This window comes from Stegodyphus dumicola, chromosome 10, assembly GCF_044657685.1.
Source record: "Stegodyphus dumicola isolate Sdum_Otavi_A_Nest chromosome 10, ASM4465768v1".
NCBI lineage: Eukaryota > Metazoa > Arthropoda > Arachnida > Araneae > Eresidae > Stegodyphus > Stegodyphus dumicola.
In genome coordinates this window covers 864,560-888,851 of record NC_140777.1, presented here as the reverse complement: position 1 = coordinate 888,851, position 24,292 = coordinate 864,560, and positions in this window count along the sequence as shown.

The window sequence follows — 24,292 nt, the reverse complement described above, 5'->3', positions numbered from 1 at the left end:
GACGTAGAAGGCCCCCACTCGAAGACTTAGAACGCCCCCCTCGAAGACATAGAACGCCCCCTCGAAGACTTGGAACGCCCCGTTTGAAGACTTAGAACGTCCCCGCGAAGACTTTGAACGTCCCCCTCGAAGACTTAGCACGCCCCCTCGAAGTCTTAGAATGTCCCCTTGCCCCCCAAGAAGACTTAGAACGCCCCCTGGAAGACTTAGAATGCCCCCGCGAAGACATAGGACGCCTCCCTCGAAGACTTAAAACGCCCCCTCGAACATTTAGAATGCCCCCTCGAAGACTTCGAATTCCCTTCTCGAAGACTTAGAACGCCCACCTCGAAGACGTAGAACGCCCCCCATCGAAGACTTAGAACGCCCCCCTCGAAGAAGTAGAACGGCCCCCTTGAAGACATAGAACGCCGCCCTCGAAGACTTAGATCGCCCCCTCGAAGACTTAGAACGCCCCGCTCGAAGACTTAGAACGCCCCCCTCGGAAACTTATGACGCCCCCCTCGAAGACTTAAAACGCCCCCCTCGAAGACTTTGATTGCACCCTCGAAGACTTAGAATGCCCCCTCGAAAACTTAGAATCCCTTCGAAGACTTAGAATGTCCCCTCGCCCCTCGAAGACTTAGAATGCCCCCTCGAAGACTAAGAACGCCCCCCTCTTAGAATTAGAACGGCCCCTCGAAGACTTAGAACGCCCCCTCGAAAACTTAGAACGCCCTCTCGAAGACTTAGAACGCCCTCTCGCAGACTTAGAATCCTTTCCAAGACTTAGAACGCCCCCTCGAACATTTAGAATGCCCCCTCGAAGTTTTCGAATTCCCTTCTCGAAGACTCAGAGCGCCCTCCACGAACACGTAGAACGCCCCCCCTCGAAGACTTAGAACGCCCTCCTCGAAGACTTAGAACGGCCCCCTCGAAGACATAGAACGCCACCCTCGAAGACTTAGAACGCCCTCCTCGAAGACGTAGAAGGCCCCCACTCGAAGACTTAGAACGCCCCCCTCGAAGACATAGAACGCCCCCCTCGAAGACTTGGAACGCCCCCTTCGAAGACTTAGAACGTCCCCGCGAAGACTTAGAACGCCCCCCTCGAAGACTTAGCACGCCCCCTCGAAGTCTTAGAATGTCCCCTTGCCCCCCAAGAAGACTTAGAACGCCCCCTGGAAGACTAAGAATGCCCCCGCGAAGACATAGAACGCCTCCCTCGAAGACTTAGAACGCCCCCTCGAACATTTAGAACGCCCACTCGAAGACTTGGAACGCCCCCTCGAAGTCTTAGAATGTCCCCTTGCCCCCAAGAAGACTTAGAACGCCCCCTCGAAGACTTAGATCGCCCCCTCGAAGACTTAGAACGCCCCGCTCGAAGACTTAGAACGCCCCGCTCGAAGACTTAGAACGCCCACTCGAAGACTTGGAACGCCCCCTTCGAAGACTTAGAACGCCCCCTCGAAGACTTAGAATCCTTTCCAAGACTGAGAACGCCTCCTCGAAGTCTTAGAATGTCCCCTTGCCCCCCAAGAAGACTTAGAACTCCCCCTGGAAGACTTATAATGCCCCCGCGAAGACATAGAACGCCTCCCTCGAAGACTTAGAACGCCCCCTCGAACATTTAGAATGCCCCCTCGAAGACTTCGAATTGCCTTCTCGAAGACTTAGAACGCCCTCCTCGAAGACGTAGAAGGCCCCCACTCGAAGACTTAGAACGCCCCCCTCGAAGACATAGAACGCCCCCTCGAAGACTTGGAACGCCCGGTTTGAAGACTTAGAACGTCCCCGCGAAGACTTTGAACGTCCCCCTCGAAGACTTAGCACGCCCCCTCGAAATCTTAGAATGTCCCCTTGCCCCCCAAGAAGACTTAGAACGCCCCCTGGAAGACTTAGAATGCCCCCGCGAAGACATAGGACGCCTCCCTCGAAGACTTAGAACGCCCCCTCGAACATTTAGAATGCCCCCTCGAAGACTTCGAATTCCCTTCTCGAAGACTTAGAACGCCCTCCTCGAAGACGTAGAACGCCCCCCATCGAAGACTTAGAACGCCCCCCTCGAAGACGTAGAACGGCCCCCTCGAAGACATAGAACGCCCCCCTCGAAGACTTAGATCGCCCCCTCGAAGACTTAGAACGCCCCGCTCGAAGACTTAGAACGCCCCCCTCGGAGACTTATGACGCCCCCCTCGAAGACTTAAAACGCCCCCCTCGAAGACTTTGATCGCACCCTCGAAGACTTAGAATGCCCCCTCGAAAACTTAGAATCCCTTCGAAGACTTAAAATGTCCCCTCGCCCCTCGAAGACTTAGAATGCCCCCTCGAAGACTAAGAACGCCCCCTCTTAGAATTAGAACGGCCCCTCGAAGACTTAGAACGCCCCCTCGAAAACTTAGAACGCCCTCTCGAAGACTTAGAACGCCCTCTCGCAGACTTAGAATCCTTTCCAAGACTTAGAACGCCCCCTCGAACATTTAGAATGCCCCCTCGAAGTTTTCGAATTCCCTTCTCGAAGACTCAGAGCGCCCTCCACGAACACGTAGAACGCCCGCCCTCGAAGACTTAGAACGCCCCCCTCGAAGACTTAGAACGGCCCCCTCGAAGACATAGAACGCCACCCTCGAAGACTTAGAACGCCCTCCTCGAAGACGTAGAAGGCCCCCACTCGAAGACTTAGAACGCCCCCCTCGAAGACATAGAACGCCCCCCTCGAAGACTTGGAACGCCCCCTTCGAAGACTTAGAACGTCCCCGCGAAGACTTAGAACGCCCCCCTCGAAGACTTAGCACGCCCCCTCGAAGTCTTAGAATGTCCCCTTGCCCCCCAAGAAGACTTAGAACGCCCCCTGGAAGACTAAGAATGCCCCCGCGAAGACATAGAACGCCTCCCTCGAAGACTTAGAACGCCCCCTCGAACATTTAGAATGCCCTGCTCGAAGACTTAGAACGCCCCGCTCGAAGACTTAGAACGGCCCCCTCGAACATTTAGAATGCCCCCCTCGAAGACTTAGAACGGCCCCCTCGAAGACATAGAACGCCCCTATCGAAGACTTAGATCGCCCCCTCGAAGACTTAGAACGCCCCGCTCGAAGACTTAGAACGCCCCCTGGAAGACTTACAATGCCCCTGCGAAGACATAGAACGCCTCCCTCGAAGACTTTGAACGCCCCCTCGAACATTTAGAATGCCCCCTCGAAGACTTCGAATTGCCTTCTCGAAGACTTAGAACGCCCTCCTCGAAGACGTAGAAGGCCCCCACTCGAAGACTTAGAACGCCCCCCTCGAAGACATAGAACGCCCCCTCGAAGACTTGGAACGCCCCGTTTGAAGACTTAGAACGTCCCCGCGAAGACTTTGAACGTCCCCCTCGAAGACTTAGCACGCCCCCTCGAAGTCTTAGAATGTCCCCTTGCCCCCCAATAAGACTTAGAACGCCCCCTGGAAGACTTAGAATGCCCCCGCGAAGACATAGGACGCCTCCCTCGAAGACTTAGAACGCCCCCTCGAACATTTAGAATGCCCCCCTCGAAGACTTCGAATTCCCTTCTCGAAGACTTAGAACGCCCTCCTCGAAGACGTAGAACGCCCCCCATCGAAGACTTAGAACGCCCCCCTCGAAGACGTAGAACGGCCCCCTCGAAGACATAGAACGCCCCCCTCGAAGACTTAGATCGCCCCCTCGAAGACTTAGAACGCCCTGCTCGAAGACTTAGAACGCCCACTCGAAGACTTAGAATCCTTTCGAAGACTTAGAACGCCCCCTCGAACATTTAGAATGCCCCCTCGAAGACATAGAATGCCCTTCTCGAAGACTTAGAAGGCCCTCCTCGAAGACATAGAACGCCCCCCTCAAAGACTTTGATCGCCCCCTCGAAGAATTAGGTTGCCCCCTCGAAGACTTAGAATCCCTTCGAAGACTTACAATGTCCCCTCCCCCCTCCAAGACTTAGAACGCCCCCTCCGAAGACTTAGAACGCCCCCCGAAGTCTTAGAACGCCACCCTCCAAGACTTAGAACGCCCCTCTCGAAGACTTAGATCGCCCCCTCAAAGACTTAGAACGCCCCGCTCGAAGACTTAGAACGACCCCTCGAAGACTTGGAACGCCCCCTTAGAAGACTTAGAACGTCCCCGCGAAGACTTAGAACGCCCCCCTCGAAGACTTAGAACGCCCCCTCGAAGACTTAGAATCCTTTCCAAGACTTAGAACGCCCCCTCGAACATTTAGAATGCCCCCTCGAAGACTTCGAATTCCCTTCTCGAAGACTTAGAATGCCCTCCTCGAAGACGTAGAACGCCCCCCCACGAAGACTTAGAACGCCGCCCTCGAAGACTTAGAATCCTTTCCAAGACTTAGAACGCCCCCTCGAACATTTAGAATGCCCCCTCGAAGACTTCGAATTCCCTTCTCGAAGACTTAGAAGGCCCTCCTAAAAGACATAGAACGCCCCCCTCGAAGACTTTGATCGCCCCCTCGAAGAATTAGGTTGCCCCCTCGAAGACTTAGAATCCCTTCGAAGACTTACAATGTCCCCTCCCCCCTCCAAGACTTAGAACGCCCCCTCCGAAGACTTAGAACGCCCCCCCAAAGTCTTAGAACGCCACCCTCCAAGACTTAGAACGCCCCTCTCGAAGACTTAGATCGCCCCCTCAAAGACTTAGAACGCCCCGCTCGAAGACTTAGAATGACCCCTCGAAGACTTGGAACGCCCCCTTAGAAGACTTAGAACGTCCCCGCGAAGACTTAGAACGCCCCCCTCGAAGACTTAGAACGCCCCCTCGAAGACTTAGAATCCTTTCCAAGACTTAGAACGCCCCCTCGAACATTTAGAATGCCCCCTCGAAGACTTCGAATTCCCTTCTCGAAGACTTAGAACGCCCTCCTCGAAGACGTAGAACGCCCCCCCACGAAGACTTAGAACGCCGCCCTCGAAGACTTAGAATCCTTTCCAAGACTTAGAACGCCCCCTCGAACATTTAGAATGCCCCCTCGAAGACTTCGAATTCCCTTCTCGAAGACTCAGAACGCCCTCCACGAAGACGTAGAACGCCCCCCCCCCTCGAAGACTTAGAACGCCCCCCTCGAAGACTTAGAATCCTTTCCAAGACTTAGAACGCCCCCTCGAACATTTAGAATGCCCCCTCGAGGACATAGAATTCCCTTCTCGAAGACTTAGAACGCCCTCCTCGAAGACGTAGAAGGCCCCCACTGGAAGACTTAGAACGCCACCCTCGAAGACATAGAACGCCCCCCTCGAAGACTTGGAACGCCCCCTTCGAAGACTTAGAACGTCCCCGCGAAGACTTAGAACGCCACCCTCGAAGACTTAGCACGCCACCTCGAAGTCTTAGAATGTCCCCTTGCCCCCCAAGAAGACTTAGAACGCCCCCTGGAAGACTTAGAACACCCCCTCGAACATTTAGAATGCCCCCTCGAGGACATAGAATTCCCTTCTCGAAGACTTAGAACGCCCTCCTCGAAGACGTAGAAGGCCCCCACTCGAAGACTTAGAACGCCCCCCTCGAAGACATAGGACGCCCCCTCGAAGACTTGGAACGCCCCCTTCGAAGACTTAGAACGTCCCCGCGAAGACTTAGAACGCCCCCCTCGAAGACTTAGAACGCCCCCTCGAAGACTTAGAATCCTTTGCAAGACTTAGACCGCCCCCTCGAACATTTAGATTGCCCCCTCGAAGACTTGGAATTCCCTTCTCGAAGACTTAGAACGCCCTCCTCGAAGACGTAGAACGCCCCCCTCGAAGACTTAGAATCCTTTCCAAGACTTAGAACGCCCCCTTAAACATTTAGAATGCCCCCTCGAGGACATAGAATTCCCTTCTCGAAGACTTAGAACGCCCTCCTCGAAGACGTAGAAGGCCCCCACTCGAAGACTTAGAACGCCCCCCTCGAAGACATAGGACGCCCCCTCGAAGACTTGGAACGCCCCCTTCGAAGACTTAGAACGCCCCCGCGAAGACTTAGAACGCCCCCCTCGAAGACTTAGCACGCCCCCTCGAAGACTTAGGACGCCCCCCTCGGAGACTTATGACGCCCCCCTCGAAGACTTAGAACGCCCCCCTCGAAGACTTAGAATGCCCCCTCGAAGACTTAGAATCCCTTCGAAGACTTAGAATGTCCCCTCGCCCCTCGAAGACCTAGAATGCCCCGTCGAAGACTAAGAACGCCCCCTCTTAGACTTAGAACGGCCCCTCGAAGACTTAGAACGCCCCCTCGAAGACTTAGAACGCCCCCTTCGAAGAGTTAGAACGCCGCCTCGAAGACTTAAAACGCCACCATCGAAGACTTAGAACGACCCCCTCGAAGACTTAGAACGCCCCCTCGAAGTCTTAGAATGTACCCTTGCCCCCCAAGAAGACTTAGAACGCCCAATAGAAGACTTAGAACGCCCCCCTCGGACAATTACAACGCCCCGCTCGAAGACATAGAACGCCACCCTCGAAGACTTAGAACGCCCTCCTCGAAGACGTAGAAGGCCCCCACTCGAAGACTTAGAACGCCCCCCTCGAAGACATAGAACGCCCCCCTCGAAGACTTGGAACGCCCCCTTCGAAGACTTAGAACGTCCCCGCGAAGACTTAGAACGCCCCCCTCGAAGACTTAGCACGCCCCCTCGAAGTCTTAGAATGTCCCCTTGCCCCCCAAGAAGACTTAGAACGCCCCCTGGAAGACTAAGAATGCCCCCGCGAAGACATAGAACGCCTCCCTCGAAGACTTAGAACGCCCCCTCGAACATTTAGAATGCCCTGCTCGAAGACTTAGAACGCCCCGCTCGAAGACTTAGAACGGCCCCCTCGAACATTTAGAATGCCCCCCTCGAAGACTTAGAACGGCCCCCTCGAAGACATAGAACGCCCCTATCGAAGACTTAGATCGCCCCCTCGAAGACTTAGAACGCCCCGCTCGAAGACTTAGAACGCCCCCTGGAAGACTTACAATGCCCCTGCGAAGACATACAACGCCTCCCTCGAAGACTTTGAACGCCCCCTCGAACATTTAGAATGCCCCCTCGAAGACTTCGAATTGCCTTCTCGAAGACTTAGAACGCCCTCCTCGAAGACGTAGAAGGCCCCCACTCGAAGACTTAGAACGCCCCCCTCGAAGACATAGAACGCCCCCTCGAAGACTTGGAACGCCCCGTTTGAAGACTTAGAACGTCCCCGCGAAGACTTTGAACGTCCCCCTCGAAGACTTAGCACGCCCCCTCGAAGTCTTAGAATGTCCCCTTGCCCCCCAATAAGACTTAGAACGCCCCCTGGAAGACTTAGAATGCCCCCGCGAAGACATAGGACGCCTCCCTCGAAGACTTAGAACGCCCCCTCGAACATTTAGAATGCCCCCCTCGAAGACTTCGAATTCCCTTCTCGAAGACTTAGAACGCCCTCCTCGAAGACGTAGAACGCCCCCCATCGAAGACTTAGAACGCCCCCCTCGAAGACGTAGAACGGCCCCCTCGAAGACATAGAACGCCCCCCTCGAAGACTTAGATCGCCCCCTCGAAGACTTAGAACGCCCTGCTCGAAGACTTAGAACGCCCACTCGAAGACTTAGAATCCTTTCGAAGACTTAGAACGCCCCCTCGAACATTTAGAATGCCCCCTCGAAGACATAGAATGCCCTTCTCGAAGACTTAGAAGGCCCTCCTCGAAGACATAGAACGCCCCCCTCAAAGACTTTGATCGCCCCCTCGAAGAATTAGGTTGCCCCCTCGAAGACTTAGAATCCCTTCGAAGACTTACAATGTCCCCTCCCCCCTCCAAGACTTAGAACGCCCCCTCCGAAGACTTAGAACGCCCCCCGAAGTCTTAGAACGCCACCCTCCAAGACTTAGAACGCCCCTCTCGAAGACTTAGATCGCCCCCTCAAAGACTTAGAACGCCCCATTCGAAGACTTAGAACGACCCCTCGAAGACTTGGAACGCCCCCTTAGAAGACTTAGAACGTCCCCGCGAAGACTTAGAACGCCCCCCTCGAAGACTTAGAACGCCCCCTCGAAGACTTAGAATCCTTTCCAAGACTTAGAACGCCCCCTCGAACATTTAGAATGCCCCCTCGAAGACTTCGAATTCCCTTCTCGAAGACTTAGAATGCCCTCCTCGAAGACGTAGAACGCCCCCCCACGAAGACTTAGAACGCCGCCCTCGAAGACTTAGAATCCTTTCCAAGACTTAGAACGCCCCCTCGAACATTTAGAATGCCCCCTCGAAGACTTCGAATTCCCTTCTCGAAGACTTAGAAGGCCCTCCTAAAAGACATAGAACGCCCCCCTCGAAGACTTTGATCGCCCCCTCGAAGAATTAGGTTGCCCCCTCGAAGACTTAGAATCCCTTCGAAGACTTACAATGTCCCCTCCCCCCTCCAAGACTTAGAACGCCCCCTCCGAAGACTTAGAACGCCCCCCCAAAGTCTTAGAACGCCACCCTCCAAGACTTAGAACGCCCCTCTCGAAGACTTAGATCGCCCCCTCAAAGACTTAGAACGCCCCGCTCGAAGACTTAGAATGACCCCTCGAAGACTTGGAACGAACCCTTAGAAGACTTAGAACGTCCCCGCGAAGACTTAGAACGCCCCCCTCGAAGACTTAGAACGCCCCCTCGAAGACTTAGAATCCTTTCCAAGACTTAGAACGCCCCCTCGAACATTTAGAATGCCCCCTCGAAGACTTCGAATTCCCTTCTCGAAGACTTAGAACGCCCTCCTCGAAGACGTAGAACGCCCCCCCACGAAGACTTAGAACGCCGCCCTCGAAGACTTAGAATCCTTTCCAAGACTTAGAACGCCCCCTCGAACATTTAGAATGCCCCCTCGAAGACTTCGAATTCCCTTCTCGAAGACTCAGAACGCCCTCCACGAAGACGTAGAACGCCCCCCCCCCCCTCGAAGACTTAGAACGCCCCCCTCGAAGACTTAGAATCCTTTCCAAGACTTAGAACGCCCCCTCGAACATTTAGAATGCCCCCTCGAGGACATAGAATTCCCTTCTCGAAGACTTAGAACGCCCTCCTCGAAGACGTAGAAGGCCCCCACTGGAAGACTTAGAACGCCACCCTCGAAGACATAGAACGCCCCCCTCGAAGACTTGGAACGCCCCCTTCGAAGACTTAGAACGTCCCCGCGAAGACTTAGAACGCCACCCTCGAAGACTTAGCACGCCACCTCGAAGTCTTAGAATGTCCCCTTGCCCCCCAAGAAGACTTAGAACGCCCCCTGGAAGACTTAGAACACCCCCTCGAACATTTAGAATGCCCCCTCGAGGACATAGAATTCCCTTCTCGAAGACTTAGAACGCCCTCCTCGAAGACGTAGAAGGCCCCCACTCGAAGACTTAGAACGCCCCCCTCGAAGACATAGGACGCCCCCTCGAAGACTTGGAACGCCCCCTTCGAAGACTTAGAACGTCCCCGCGAAGACTTAGAACGCCCCCCTCGAAGACTTAGAACGCCCCCTCGAAGACTTAGAATCCTTTCCAAGACTTAGACCGCCCCCTCGAACATTTAGATTGCCCCCTCGAAGACTTGGAATTCCCTTCTCGAAGACTTAGAACGCCCTCCTCGAAGACGTAGAACGCCCCCCTCGAAGACTTAGAATCCTTTCCAAGACTTAGAACGCCCCCTTAAACATTTAGAATGCCCCCTCGAGGACATAGAATTCCCTTCTCGAAGACTTAGAACGCCCTCCTCGAAGACGTAGAAGGCCCCCACTCGAAGACTTAGAACGCCCCCCTCGAAGACATAGGACGCCCCCTCGAAGACTTGGAACGCCCCCTTCGAAGACTTAGAACGCCCCCGCGAAGACTTAGAACGCCCCCCTCGAAGACTTAGCACGCCCCCTCGAAGACTTAGGACGCCCCCCTCGGAGACTTATGACGCCCCCTCGAAGACTTAGAACGCCCCCCTCGAAGACTTAGAATGCCCCCTCGAAGACTTAGAATCCCTTCGAAGACTTAGAATGTCCCCTCGCCCCTCGAAGACCTAGAATGCCCCGTCGAAGACTAAGAACGCCCCCTCTTAGACTTAGAACGGCCCCTCGAAGACTTAGAACGCCCCCTCGAAGACTTAGAACGCCCCCTTCGAAGAGTTAGAACGCCGCCTCGAAGACTTAAAACGCCACCATCGAAGACTTAGAACGACCCCCTCGAAGACTTAGAACGCCCCCTCGAAGTCTTAGAATGTACCCTTGCCCCCCAAGAAGACTTAGAACGCCCAATAGAAGACTTAGAACGCCCCCCTCGGACAATTACAACGCCCCGCTCGAAGACATAGAACGCCCCCCTCGAAGACTTAGAACGCCCCCGCGAAGACTTAGAACGCCCCCTCAAAGACTTAGAACGCCCCCCTCGAAGACTTAGAACGCCCCGTCAAAGACTTAGAATACCCAGTCGAAGATTCAGAATGCCCCCTCGAAGACTTAGAATCCCTTCGAAGACTTAGAATGTCCCCTCGCCCCTCGAAGACTTAGAATGCCCACTCGAAGACTTAGAATGCCCCCACGAAGATTTAGAATGCCCCCTCGAAGACTTAGAATCCTTTCCAAGACTTAGAATGCCCCCTCGAACATTTAGAACGCCCCCTCGAAAATTTAGATCGCCCCCTCAAAGACTTAGAACGCCCCGCTCGAAGACTTAGAACGACCCCTCGAAGACTTGGAACGCCCCCTTAGAAGACTTAGAACGTCCCCGCGAAAACTTAGAACGCCCCCCTCGAAGACTTAGAACGCCCCCTCGAAGACTTAGAATCCTTTCCAAGACTTAGAACGCCCCCTCGAACATTTAGAATGCCCCCTCGAAGACTTCGAATTCCCTTCTCGAAGACTTAGAACGCCCTCCTCGAAGACGTAGAACGCCCCCCCACGAAGACTTAGAACGCCGCCCTCGAAGACTTAGAATCCTTTCCAAGACTTAGAACGCCCCCTGGAACATTTAGAATGCCCCCTCGAAGACTTCGAATTCCCTTCTCGAAGACTCAGAACGCCCTCCACGAAGACGTAGAACGCCGCCCCCCTCGAAGACTTAGAACGCCCCCCTCGAAGACTTAGAATCCTTTCCAAGACTTAGAACGCCCCCTCGAACATTTAGAATGCCCCCTCGAGGACATAGAATTCCCTTCTCGAAGACTTAGAACGCCCTCCTCGAAGACGTAGAAGGCCCCCACTCGAAGACTTAGAACGCCCCCTCGAAGACATAGGACGCCCCCTCGAAGACTTGGAACGCCCCCTTCGAAGACTTAGAACGTCCCCGCGAAAACTTAGAACGCCCCCCTCGAAGACTTAGAACGCCCCCTCGAAGACTTAGAATCCTTTCCAAGACTTAGACCGCCCCCACGAACATTTAGATTGCCCCCTCGAAGACTTGGAATTCCCTTCTCGAAGACTTAGAACGCCCTCCTCGAAGACGTAGAACGCCCCCCTCGAAGACTTAGAATCCTTTCCAAGACTTAGAACGCCCCCTTGAACATTTAGAATGCCCCCTCGAGGACATAGAATTCCCTTCTCGAAGACTTAGAACGCCCTCCTCGAAGACGTAGAAGCCCCCCACTCGAAGACTTAGAACGCCCCCCTCGAAGACATAGGACGCCCCCTCGAAGACTTGGAACGCCCCCTTCGAAGACTTAGAACGCCCCCGCGAAGACTTAGAACGCCCCCCTCGAAGACTTAGCACGCCCCCTCGAAGACTTAGGACGCCCCCCTCGGAGACTTATGACGCCCCCCTCGAAGACTTAGAACGCCCCCCTCGAAGACTTAGAATGCCCCCTCGAAGACTTAGAATCCCTTCGAAGACTTAGAATGTCCCCTCGCCCCTCGAAGACCTAGAATGCCCCGTCGAAGACTAAGAACGCCCCCTCTTAGACTTAGAACGGCCCCTCGAAGACTTAGAACGCCCCCTCGAAGACTTAGAACGCCCCCTTCGAAGACTTAGAACGCCCCCTCGAAGTCTTAGAATGTACCCTTGCCCCCCAAGAAGACTTAGAACGCCCAATAGAAGACTTAGAACGCCCCCCTCGGACAATTACAACGCCCCGCTCGAAGACATAGAACGCCCCCCTCGAAGACTTAGAACGCCCCCGCGAAGACTTAGAACGCCCCCTCAAAGACTTAGAACGCCCCCCTCGAAGACTTAGAACGCCCCGTCAAAGACTTAGAATACCCAGTCGAAGATTCAGAATGCCCCCTCGAAGACTTAGAATCCCTTCGAAGACTTAGAATGTCCCCTCGCCCCTCGAAGACTTAGAATGCCCACTCGAAGACTTAGAATGCCCCCACGAAGATTTAGAATGCCCCCTCGAAGACTTAGAATCCTTTCCAAGACTTAGAATGCCCCCTCGAACATTTAGAACGCCCCCTCGAAAATTTAGAATGCCCCCTCGAAGACTTAGAATTCCCTTCTCGAAGACTTAGAACGCCCTCCTCGAAGACTTAGAACGCTCCCCTCCAAGACTTAGAACGCCTCCCCCGAAGACTTAGAACGCCCCCCGAAGACTTAGAACGCCTTCCTCGAAGACGTAGAACGCCCCCCTCGAAGACTAAGAACGCCCCCTCTTAGAATTAGAACGGCCCCTCGAAGACTTAGAACGCCCCCCCTCGCAGACTTAGAACGCCCCCCTCGAAGACTTAGAACGGCCCCCTCGAAGACATAGAACGCCCCCCTCGAAGACTTAGATCGCCCCCTCGAAGATTTAGAACGCCCCGCTCGAAGACTTAGAACGCCCCGCTCGAAGACTTAGAACGCCCACTCGAAGACTTGGAACGCCCCCTTCCAAGACTTAGAACGCCCCCTCGAAGACTTAGAATCCTTTCAATTCTTAGAACGCACCCTCGAACATTTAGAATGCCCCCTCGAAGACTTCGAATTCCCTTCTCGAAGACTTAGAACGCCCTCCTCGAAGACGTAGAACGCCTGATCTCGAACACTTAGAACGCCCCCCTCGAAGACTTAGAACGGCCCCCTCGAAGACATAGAACGCCCCCTCGAAGACTTAGATCGCCCCCTCGAAGACTTAGAACGCCCCGCTCGAAGACTTAGAACGACCCGCTCGAAGACTTGGAACGCCCCCTTCGAAGACTTAGAACGCCCCCTCGAAGACTTAGAATCCTTTCCAAGACTGAGAACGCCCCCTCGAACATTTAGAATGCCCCCCTCGAAGACTTAGCACGCCCCCTCGAAAACTTAGGACGCCCCCCTCGGAGACTTATGACGCCCCCCTCGAAGACTTAAAACGCCCCCCTCGAAGACTTTGATCGCACCCTCGAAGACTTAGAATGCCCCCTCGAAAACTTAGAATCCCTTCGAAGACTTAGAATGTCCCCTCGCCCCTCGAAGACTTAGAATGCCCCCTCGAAGACTAAGAACGCCCCCTCTTAGAATTAGAACGGCCCCTCGAAGACTTAGAACGCCCCCTCGAAAACTTAGATCGCCCCTTCGAAGAGTTAGAACGCCCCCTAGAAGACTTAGAACGCCCCCTCGAAGTCTTAGAATGTCCCCTTGCCCCCAAGAAGACTTAGAACGCCCCCTCGAAGACTTAGAACGCCCCCACGAAAACTTAGAACGCCCCCTCGAAGACTTAGAACGCCCTCTCGCAGACTTAGAATCCTTTCCAAGACTTAGAACGCCCCCTCGAACATTTAGAATGCCCCCTCGAAGTTTTCGAATTCCCTTCTCGAAGACTCAGAACGCCCTCCACGAAGACGTAGAACGCCCCCCCCTCGAAGACTTAGAACGCCCCCCTCGAAGACTTAGAACGGCCCCCTCGAAGACATAGAACGCCACCCTCGAAGACTTAGAACGCCCTCCTCGAAGACGTAGAAGGCCCCCACTCGAAGACTTAGAACGCCCCCCTCGAAGACATAGAACGCCCCCCTCGAAGACTTGGAACGCCCCCTTCGAAGACTTAGAACGTCCCCGCGAAGACTTAGCACGCCCCCTCGAAGACTTAGAATGTCCCCTTGCCCCCCAAGAAGAGTTAGAACGCCCCCTGGAAGACTAAGAATGCCCCCGCGAAGACATAGAACGCGTCCCTCGAAGACTTAGAACGCCCCCTCGAACATTTAGAATGCCTCCTCGAAGACTTCGAATTCCCTTCTCGAAGACTTAGAACGCCCCCCTCGAAGACGTAGAACGCCCCCCCTCGAAGACTTAGAACGCCCCCCTCGAAGACTTAGAACGGCCCCCTCGAAGACATAGAACGCCCCCCTCGAAGACTTAGATCGCCCCCTCGAAGACTTAGAACGCCCCGCTCGAAGACTTAGAACGCCCCGCTCGAAGACTTAGAACGCCCCCTTCGAAGACTTAGAACGCCCCCTCGAAGACTTAGATTCCTTTCCAAGACTGAGAACGCCTCCTCGAAGTCTTAGAATGTCCCCTTGTCCCCCAAGAAGACTTAGAACGCCCCCTGGAAGACTTACAATGCCCCCGCGAAGACATAGAACGCCTCCCTCGAAGACTTAGAACGCCCCCTCGAACATTTAGAATGCCCCCTCGAAGACTTCGAATTCCCTTCTCGAAGACTCAGAACGCCCTCCACGAAGACGTAGAACGCCCCCCCCTCGAAGACTTAGAACGCCCCCTCGAAGACTTAGAATCCTTTCCAAGACTTAGAACGCCCCCTCGAACATTTAGAATGCCCCCTCGAGGACATAGAATTCCCTTCTCGAAGACTTAGAACGCCCTCCTCGAAGACGTAGAAGGCCCCCACTCGAAGACTTAGAACGCCACCCTCGAAGACATAGAACACCCCCCTCGAAGACTTGGAACGCCCCCTTCGAAGACTTAGAACGTCCCCGCGAAGACTTAGAACGCCACCCTCGAAGACTTAGCACGCCCCCTCGAAGTCTTAGAATGTCCCCTTGCCCCCCAAGAAGACTTAGAACGCCCCCTGGAAGACTTAGAACGCCCCCTCGAACATTTAGAATGCCCCTCGAGGACATAGAATTCCCTTCTCGAAGACTTAGAACGCCCTCCTCGAAGACGTAGAAGGCCCCCACTCGAAGACTTAGAACGCCCCCCTCGAAGACATAGGACGCCCCCTCGAAGACTTGGAACGCCCCCTTCGAAGACTTAGAACGTCCCCGCGAAGACTTAGAACGCCCCCCTCGAAGACTTAGAACGCCCCCTCGAAGACTTAGAATCCTTTCCAAGACTTAGACCGCCCCCTCGAACATTTAGATTGCCCCCTCGAAGACTTGGAATTCCCTTCTCGAAGACTTAGAACGCCCTCCTCGAAGACGTAGAACGCCCCCCTCGAAGACTTAGAATCCTTTCCAAGACTTAGAACGCCCCCTTGAACATTTAGAATGCCCCCTCGAGGACATAGAATTCCCTTCTCGAAGACTTAGAACGCCCTCCTCGAAGACGTAGAAGGCCCCCACTCGAAGACTTAGAACGCCCCCCTCGAAGACATAGGACGCCCCCTCGAAGACTTGGAACGCCCCCTTCGAAGACTTAGAACGCCCCCGCGAAGACTTAGAACGCCCCCCTCGAAGACTTAGCACGCCCCCTCGAAGACTTAGGACGCCCCCCTCGGAGACTTATGACGCCCCCCTCGAAGACTTAGAACGCCCCCCTCGAAGACTTAGAATGCCCCCTCGAAGACTTAGAATCCCTTCGAAGACTTAGAATGTCCCCTCGCCCCTCGAAGACCTAGAATGCCCCGTCGAAGACTAAGAACGCCCCCTCTTAGACTTAGAACGGCCCCTCGAAGACTTAGAACGCCCCCTCGAAGACTTAGAACGCCCCCTTCGAAGAGTTAGAACGCCGCCTCGAAGACTTAAAACGCCACCATCGAAGACTTAGAACGACCCCCTCGAAGACTTAGAACGCCCCCTCGAAGTCTTAGAATGTACCCTTGCCCCCCAAGAAGACTTAGAACGCCCAATAGAAGACTTAGAACGCCCCCCTCGGACTATTACAACGCCCCGCTCGAAGACATAGAACGCCCCCCTCGAAGACTTAGAACGCCCCCGCGAAGACTTAGAACGCCCCCTCAAAGACTTAGAAAGCCCCCCTCGAAGACTTAGAACGCCCCGTCAAAGACTTAGAATACCCATTCGAAGATTCAGAATGCCCCCTCGAAGACTTAGAATCCCTTCGAAGACTTAGAATGTCCCCTCGCCCCTCGAAGACTTAGAATGCCCACTCGAAGACTTAGAATGCCCCCACGAAGATTTAGAATGCCCCCTCGAAGACTTAGAATCCTTTCCAAGACTTAGAATGCCCCCTCGAACATTTAGAACGCCCCCTCGAAAATTTAGAATGCCCCCTCGAAGACTTAGAATTCCCTTCTCGAAGACTTAGAACGCCCTCCTCGAAGACTTAGAACGCTCCCCTCCAAGACTTAGAACGCCTCCCCCGAAGACTTAGAACGCCCCCCGAAGACTTAGAACGCCTTCCTCGAAGACGTAGAACGCCCCCCTCGAAGACTAAGAACGCCCCCTCTTAGAATTAGAACGGTCCCTCGAAGACTTAGAACGCCCCCCCTCGCAGACTTAGAACGCCCCCCTCGAAGACTTAGAACGGCACCCTCGAAGACATAGAACGCCCCCCTCGAAGACTTAGATCGCCCCCTCGAAGATTTAGAACGCCCCGCTCGAAGACTTAGAACGCCCCGCTCGAAGACTTAGAACGCCCACTCGAAGACTTGGAACGCCCCCTTCCAAGACTTAGAACGCCCCCTCGAAGACTTAGAATCCTTTCAATTCTTAGAACGCCCCCTCGAACATTTAGAATGCCCCCTCGAAGACTTCGAATTCCCTTCTCGAAGACTTAGAACGCCCTCCTCGAAGACGTAGAACGCCTGATCTCGAACACTTAGAACGCCCCCCTCGAAGACTTAGAACGGCCCCCTCGAAGACATAGAACGCCCCCTCGAAGACTTAGATCGCCCCCTCGAAGACTTAGAACGCCCCGCTCGAAGACTTAGAACGCCCCGCTCGAAGACTTGGAACGCCCCCTTCGAAGACTTAGAACGCCCCTTCGAAGACTTAGAATCCTTTCCAAGACTGAGAACGCCCCCTCGAACATTTAGAATGCCCCCCTCGAAGACTTAGCACGCCCCCTCGAAAACTTAGGACGCCCCCCTCGGAGACTTATGACGCCCCCCTCGAGGACTTAAAACGCCCCCCTCGAAGACTTTGATCGCACCCTCGAAGACTTAGAATGCCCCCTCGAAAACTTAGAATCCCTTCGAAGACTTAGAATGTCCCCTCGCCCCTCGAAGACTTAGAATGCCCCCTCGAAGACTAAGAACGCCCCCTCTTAGAATTAGAACGGCCCTTCGAAGACTTAGAACGCCCCCTCGAAAACTTAGATCGCCCCCTTCGAAGAGTTAGAACGCCCCCTAGAAGACTTAGAACGCCCCCTCGAAGTCTTAGAATGTCCCCTTGCCCCCAAGAAGACTTAGAACGCCCCCCTCGAAGACTTAGAACGGCCCCCTCGAAGACATAGAACGCCACCCTCGAAGACTTAAAACGCCCTCCTCGAAGACGTAGAAGGCCCCCACTCGAAGACTTAGAACGCCCCCCTCGAAGACATAGAACGCCCTCTCGAAGACTTGGAACGCCCCCTTCGAAGACTTAGAACGTCCCCGCGAAGACTTAGAACGCCCCCCTCGAAGACTTAGCACGCCCCCTCGAAGTCTTAGAATGTCCCCTTGCCCCCCAAGAAGAGTTAGAACGCCCCCTGGAAGACTAAGAATGCCCCCGCGAAGACATAGAACGCCTCCCTCGAAGACTTAGAACGCCCCCTCGAACATTTAGAATGCCCCCTCGAAGACTTCGAATTCCCTTCTCGAAGACTTAGAACGCCCCCCTCGAAGACATAGAACGCCCCCCCTCGAAGACTTAGAACGCCCCCCTCGAAGATTTAGAACGGCCCCCTCGAAGACATAGAACGCCCCCCTCGAAGACTTAGATCACCCCCTCGAAGACTTAGAACGCCCCGCTCGAAGACTTAGAACGCCCCGCTCGAAGACTTAGAACGCCCACTCGAAGACTTGGAACGCCCCCTTCGAAGACTTAGAACGCCCCCTCGAAGACTTAGAATCCTTTCCAAGACTGAGAACGCCTCCTCGAAGTCTTAGAATGTCCCCTTGTCCCCCAAGAAGACTTAGAACGCCCCCTGGAAGACTTACAATGCCCCCGCGAAGACATAGAACGCCTCCCTCGAAGACTTAGAACGCCCCCTCGAACATTTAGAATGCCCCCTCGAAGACTTCGAATTCCCTTCTCGAAGACTTAGAACGCCCCCCCTCGCAGACTTAGAACGCCCCCCTCGAAGACTTAGAACGGCACCCTCGAAGACATAGAACGCCCCCCTCGAAGACTTAGATCGCCCCCTCGAAGATTTAGAACGCCCCGCTCGAAGACTTAGAACGCCCCGCTCGAAGACTTAGAACGCCCACTCGAAGACTTGGAACGCCCCCTTCCAAGACTTAGAACGCCCCCTCGAAGACTTAGAATCCTTTCAATTCTTAGAACGCCCCCTCGAACATTTAGAATGCCCCCTCGAAGACTTCGAATTCCCTTCTCGAAGACTTAGAACGCCCTCCTCGAAGACGTAGAACGCCTGATCTCGAACACTTAGAACGCCCCCCTCGAAGACTTAGAACGGCCCCCTCGAAGACATAGAACGCCCCCTCGAAGACTTAGATCGCCCCCTCGAAGACTTAGAACGCCCCGCTCGAAGACTTAGAACGCCCCGCTCGAAGACTTGGAACGCCCCCTTCGAAGACTTAGAACGCCCCTTCGAAGACTTAGAATCCTTTCCAAGACTGAGAACGCCCCCTCGAACATTTAGAATGCCCCCCTCGAAGACTTAGCACGCCCCCTCGAAAACTTAGGACGCCCCCCTCGGAGACTTATGACGCCCCCCTCGAGGACTTAAAACGCCCCCCTCGAAGACTTTGATCGCACCCTCGAAGACTTAGAATGCCCCCTCGAAAACTTAGAATCCCTTCGAAGACTTAGAATGTCCCCTCGCCCCTCGAAGACTTAGAATGCCCCCTCGAAGACTAAGAACGCCCCCTCTTAGAATTAGAACGGCCCCTCGAAGACTTAGAACGCCCCCTCGAAAACTTAGATCGCCCCCTTCGAAGAGTTAGAACGCCCCCTAGAAGACTTAGAACGCCCCCTCGAAGTCTTAGAATGTCCCCTTGCCCCCAAGAAGACTTAGAACGCCCCCCTCGAAGACTTAGAACGGCCCCCTCGAAGACATAGAACGCCACCCTCGAAGACTTAGAACGCCCTCCTCGAAGACGTAGAAGGCCCCCACTCGAAGACTTAGAACGCCCCCCTCGAAGACATAGAACGCCCTCTCGAAGACTTGGAACGCCCCCTTCGAAGACTTAGAACGTCCCCGCGAAGACTTAGAACGCCCCCCTCGAAGACTTAGCACGCCCCCTCGAAGTCTTAGAATGTCCCCTTTCCCCCCAAGAAGACTTAGAACGCCCCCTGGAAGACTTAGAATGCCCCCGCGAAGACATAGGACGCCTCCCTCGAAGACTTAGAACGCCCCCTCGAACATTTAGAATGCCCCCTCGAAGACTTCGAATTGCCTTCTCGAAGACTTAGAACGCCCCCCTCGAAGACATAGAACGCCCCCTCGAAGACTTGGAACGCCCCGTTTGAAGACTTAGAACGTCCCCGCGAAGACTTTGAACGTCCCCCTCGAAGACTTAGCACGCCCCCTCGAAGTCTTAGAATGTCCCCTTTCCCCCCAAGAAGACTTAGAACGCCCCCTGGAAGACTTAGAATGCCCCCGCGAAGACATAGGACGCCTCCCTCGAAGACTTAGAACGCCCCCTCGAACATTTAGAATGCCCCCTCGAAGACTTCGAATTCCCTTCTCGAAGACTTAGAACGCCCACCTCGAAGACGTAGAACGCCCCCCATCGAAGACTTAGAACGCCCCCCTCGAAGACGTAGAACGGCCCCCTCGAAGACATAGAACGCCCCCCTCGAAGACTTAGATCGCCCCCTCGAAGACTTAGAACGCCCCGCTCGAAGACTTAGAACGCCCCCCTCGGAGACTTATGACGCCCCCCTCGAAGACTTAAAACGCCCCCCTCGAAGACTTTGATCGCACCCTCGAAGACTTAGAATGCCCCCTCGAAAACGTAGAATCCCTTCGAAGACTTAGAATGTCCCCTCGCCCCTCGAAGACTTAGATTGCCCCCTCGAAGACTAAGAACGCCCCCTCTTAGAATTAGAACGGCCCCTCGAAGACTTAGAACGCCCCCTCGAAAACTTAGAACGCCCCCTTCGAAGAGTTAGAACGCCCCCTAGAAGACTTAGAACGCCCCCTCGAAGTCTTAGAATGTCCCTTGTCCCCAAGAAGACTTAGAACGCCCCCTCGAAGACTTAGAACGCCCCCACGAAAACTTAGAACGCCCTCTCGAAGACTTAGAACGCCCTCTCGCAGACTTAGAATCCTTTCCAAGACTTAGAACGCCCCCTCGAACATTTAGAATGCCCCCTCGAAGTTTTCGAATTCCCTTCTCGAAGACTCAGAGCGCCCTCCACGAAGACGTAGAACGCCCCCCTCGAAGACTTAGAACGCCCCCCTCGAAGACTTAGAACGGCCCCCTCGAAGACATAGAACGCCACCCTCGAAGACTTAGAACGCCCTCCTCGAAGACGTAGAAGGCCCCCACTCGAAGACTTAGAACGCCCCCCTCGAAGACATAGAACGCCCCCCTCGAAGACTTGGAACGCCCCCTTCGAAGACTTAGAACGTCCCCGCGAAGACTTAGAACGCCCCCCTCGAAGACTTAGCACGCCCCCTCGAAGTCTTAGAATGTCCCCTTGCCCCCCAAGAAGAGTTAGAACGCCCCCTGGAAGACTAAGAATGCCCCCGCGAAGACATAGAACGCCTCCCTCGAAGACTTAGAACGCCCCCTCGAACATTTAGAATGCCCCCTCGAAGACTTCGAATTCCCTTCTCGAAGACTTAGAACGCCCCCCTCGAAGACGTAGAACGCCCCCCCTCGAAGACTTAGAACGCCCCCCTCGAAGACTTAGAACGGCCCCCTCGAAGACATAGAACGCCCCCCTCGAAGACTTAGATCGCCCCCTCGAAGACTTAGAACGCCCCGCTCGAAGACTTAGAACGCCCCGCTCGAAGACTTAGAACGCCCACTCGAAGACTTGGAACGCCCCCTTCGAAGACTTAGAACGCCCCCTCGAAGACTTAGAATCCTTTCCAAGACTGAGAACGCCTCCTCGAAGTCTTAGAATGTCCCCTTGTCCCCCAAGAAGACTTAGAACGCCCCCTGGAAGACTTACAATGCCCCCGCGAAGACATAGAACGCCTCCCTCGAAGACTTAGAACGCCCCCTCGAACATTTAGAATGCCCCCTCGAAGACTTCGAATTGCCTTCTCGAAGACTTAGAACGCCCCCCTCGAAGACATAGAACGCCCCCTCGAAGACTTGGAACGCCCCGTTTGAAGACTTAGAACGTCCCCGCGAAGACTTTGAACGTCCCCCTCGAAGACTTAGCACGCCCCCTCGAAGTCTTAGAATGTCCCCTTGCCCCCCAAGAAGACTTAGAACGCCCCCTAGAAGACTTAGAATGCCCCCGCGAAGACATAGGACGCCTCCCTCGAAGACTTAGAACGCCCCCTCGAACATTTAGAATGCCCCCTCGAAGACTTCGAATTCCCTTCTCGAAGACTTAGAACGCCCACCTCGAAGACGTAGAACGCCCCCCATCGAAGACTTAGAACGCCCCCCTCGAAGACGTAGAACGGCCCCCTCGAAGACATAGAACGCCCCCCTCGAAGACTTAGATCGCCCCCTCGAAGACTTAGAACGCCCCGCTCGAAGACTTAGAACGCCCCCCTCGGAGACTTATGACGCCCCCCTCGAAGACTTAAAACGCCCCCCTCGAAGACTTTGATCGCACCCTCGAAGACTTAGAATGCCCCCTCGAAAACTTAGAATCCCTTCGAAGACTTAGAATGTCCCCTCGCCCCTCGAAGACTTAGATTGCCCCCTCGAAGACTAAGAACGCCCCCTCTTAGAATTAGAACGGCCCCTCGAAGACTTAGAACGCCCCCTCGAAAACTTAGAACGCCCCCTTCGAAGAGTTAGAACGCCCCCTAGAAGACTTAGAACGCCCCCTTGAAGTCTTAGAATGTCCCTTGCCCCCAAGAAGACTTAGAACGACCCCTCGAAGACTTAGAACGCCCCCACGAAAACTTAGAACGCCCTCTCGAAGACTTAGAACGCCCTCTCGCAGACTTAGAATCCTTTCCAAGACTTAGAACGCCCCCTCGAACATTTAGAATGCCCCCTCGAAGTTTTCGAATTCCCTTCTCGAAGACTCAGAGCGCCCTCCACGAAGACGTAGAACGCCCCCCTCGAAGACTTAGAACGCCCCCCTCGAAGACTTAGAACGGCCCCCTCGAAGACATAGAACGCCACCCTCGAAGACTTAGAACGCCCTCCTCGAAGACGTAGAAGGCCCCCACTCGAAGACTTAGAACGCCCCCCTCGAAGACATAGAACGCCCCCCTCGAAGACTTGGAACGCCCCCTTCGAAGACTTAGAACGTCCCCGTGAAGACTTAGAACGCCCCCCTCGAAGACTTAGCACGCCCCCTCGAAGTCTTAGAATGTCCCCTTGCCCCCCAAGAAGACTTAGAACGCCCCCTGGAAGACTAAGAATGCCCCCGCGAAGACATAGAACGCCTCCCTCGAAGACTTAGAACGCACCCTCGAACATTTAGAATGCCCCGCTCGAAGACTTAGAACGCCCCGCTCGAAGACTTAGAACGGCCCCCTCGAACATTTAGAATGCCCCCCTCGAAGACTTAGAACGGCCCCCTCGAAGACATAGAACGCCCCCCTCGAAGACTTAGATCGTCCCCTCGAAGACTTAGAACGCCCCGCTCGAAGACTTGGAACGCCCCCTTCGAAGACTTAGAACGCCCCCTCGAAGACTTAGAATCCTTTCCAAGACTGAGAACGCCTCCTCGAAGTCTTAGAATGTCCCCTTGTCCCCCAAGAAGACTTAGAACGCCCCCTGGAAGACTTACAATGCCCCCGCGAAGACATAGAACGCCTCCCTCGAAGACTTAGAACGCCCCCTCGAACATTTAGAATGCCCCCTCGAAGACTTCGAATTGCCTTCTCGAAGACTTAGAACGCCCTCCTCGAAGACGTAGAAGGCCCCCACTCGAAGACTTAGAACGCCCCCCTCGAAGACATAGAACGCCCCCTCGAAGACTTGGAACGCCCCGTTTGAAGACTTAGAACGTCCCCGCGAAGACTTTGAACGTCCCCCTCGAAGACTTAGCACGCCCCCTCGAAGTCTTAGAATGTCCCCTTGCCCCCCAAGAAGACTTAGAACGCCCCCTGGAAGACTTAGAATGCCCCCGCGAAGACATAGGACGCCTCCCTCGAAGACTTAGAACGCCCACCTCGAAGACGTAGAACGGCCCCCTCGAAGACATAGAACGCCGCCCTCGAAGACTTAGATCGCCCCCTCGAAGACTTAGAACGCCCCGCTCGAAGACTTAGAACGCCCCCCTCGGAGACTTATGACGCCCCCCTCGAAGACTTAAAACGCCCCCCTCGAAGACTTTGATCGCACCCTCGAAGACTTAGAATGCCCCCTCGAAAACTTAGAATCCCTTCGAAGACTTAGAATGTCCCCTCGCCCCTCGAAGACTTAGAATGCCCCCTCGAAGACTAAGAACGCCCCCTCTTAGAATTAGAACGGCCCCTCGAAGACTTAGAACGCCCCCTCGAAAACTTAGAACGCCCCCTTCGAAGAGTTAGAACGCCCCCTGGAAGACTTAGAACGCCCCCTCGAAGTCTTAGAATGTCCCCTTGCCCCCAAGAAGACTTAGAACGCCCCCTCGAAGACTTAGAACGCCCCCACGAAAACTTAGAACGCCCTCTCGAAGACTTAGAACGCCCTCTCGCAGACTTAGAATCCTTTCCAAGACTTAGAACGCCCCCTCGAACATTTAGAATGCCCCCTCGAAGTTTTCGAATTCCCTTCTCGAAGACTCAGAGCGCCCTCCACGAAGACGTAGAACGCCCCCTCGAAGACTTAGAACGCCCCCCTCGAAGACTTAGAACGGCCCCCTCGAAGACATAGAACGCCACCCTCGAAAACTTAGAACGCCCTCCTCGAAGACGTAGAAGGCCCCCACTCGAAGACTTAGAACGCCCCCCTCGAAGACATAGAACGCCCCCCTCGAAGACTTGGAACGCCCCCTTCGAAGACTTAGAACGTCCCCGCGAAGACTTAGAACGCCCCCCTCGAAGACTTAGCACGCCCCCTCGAAGTCTTAG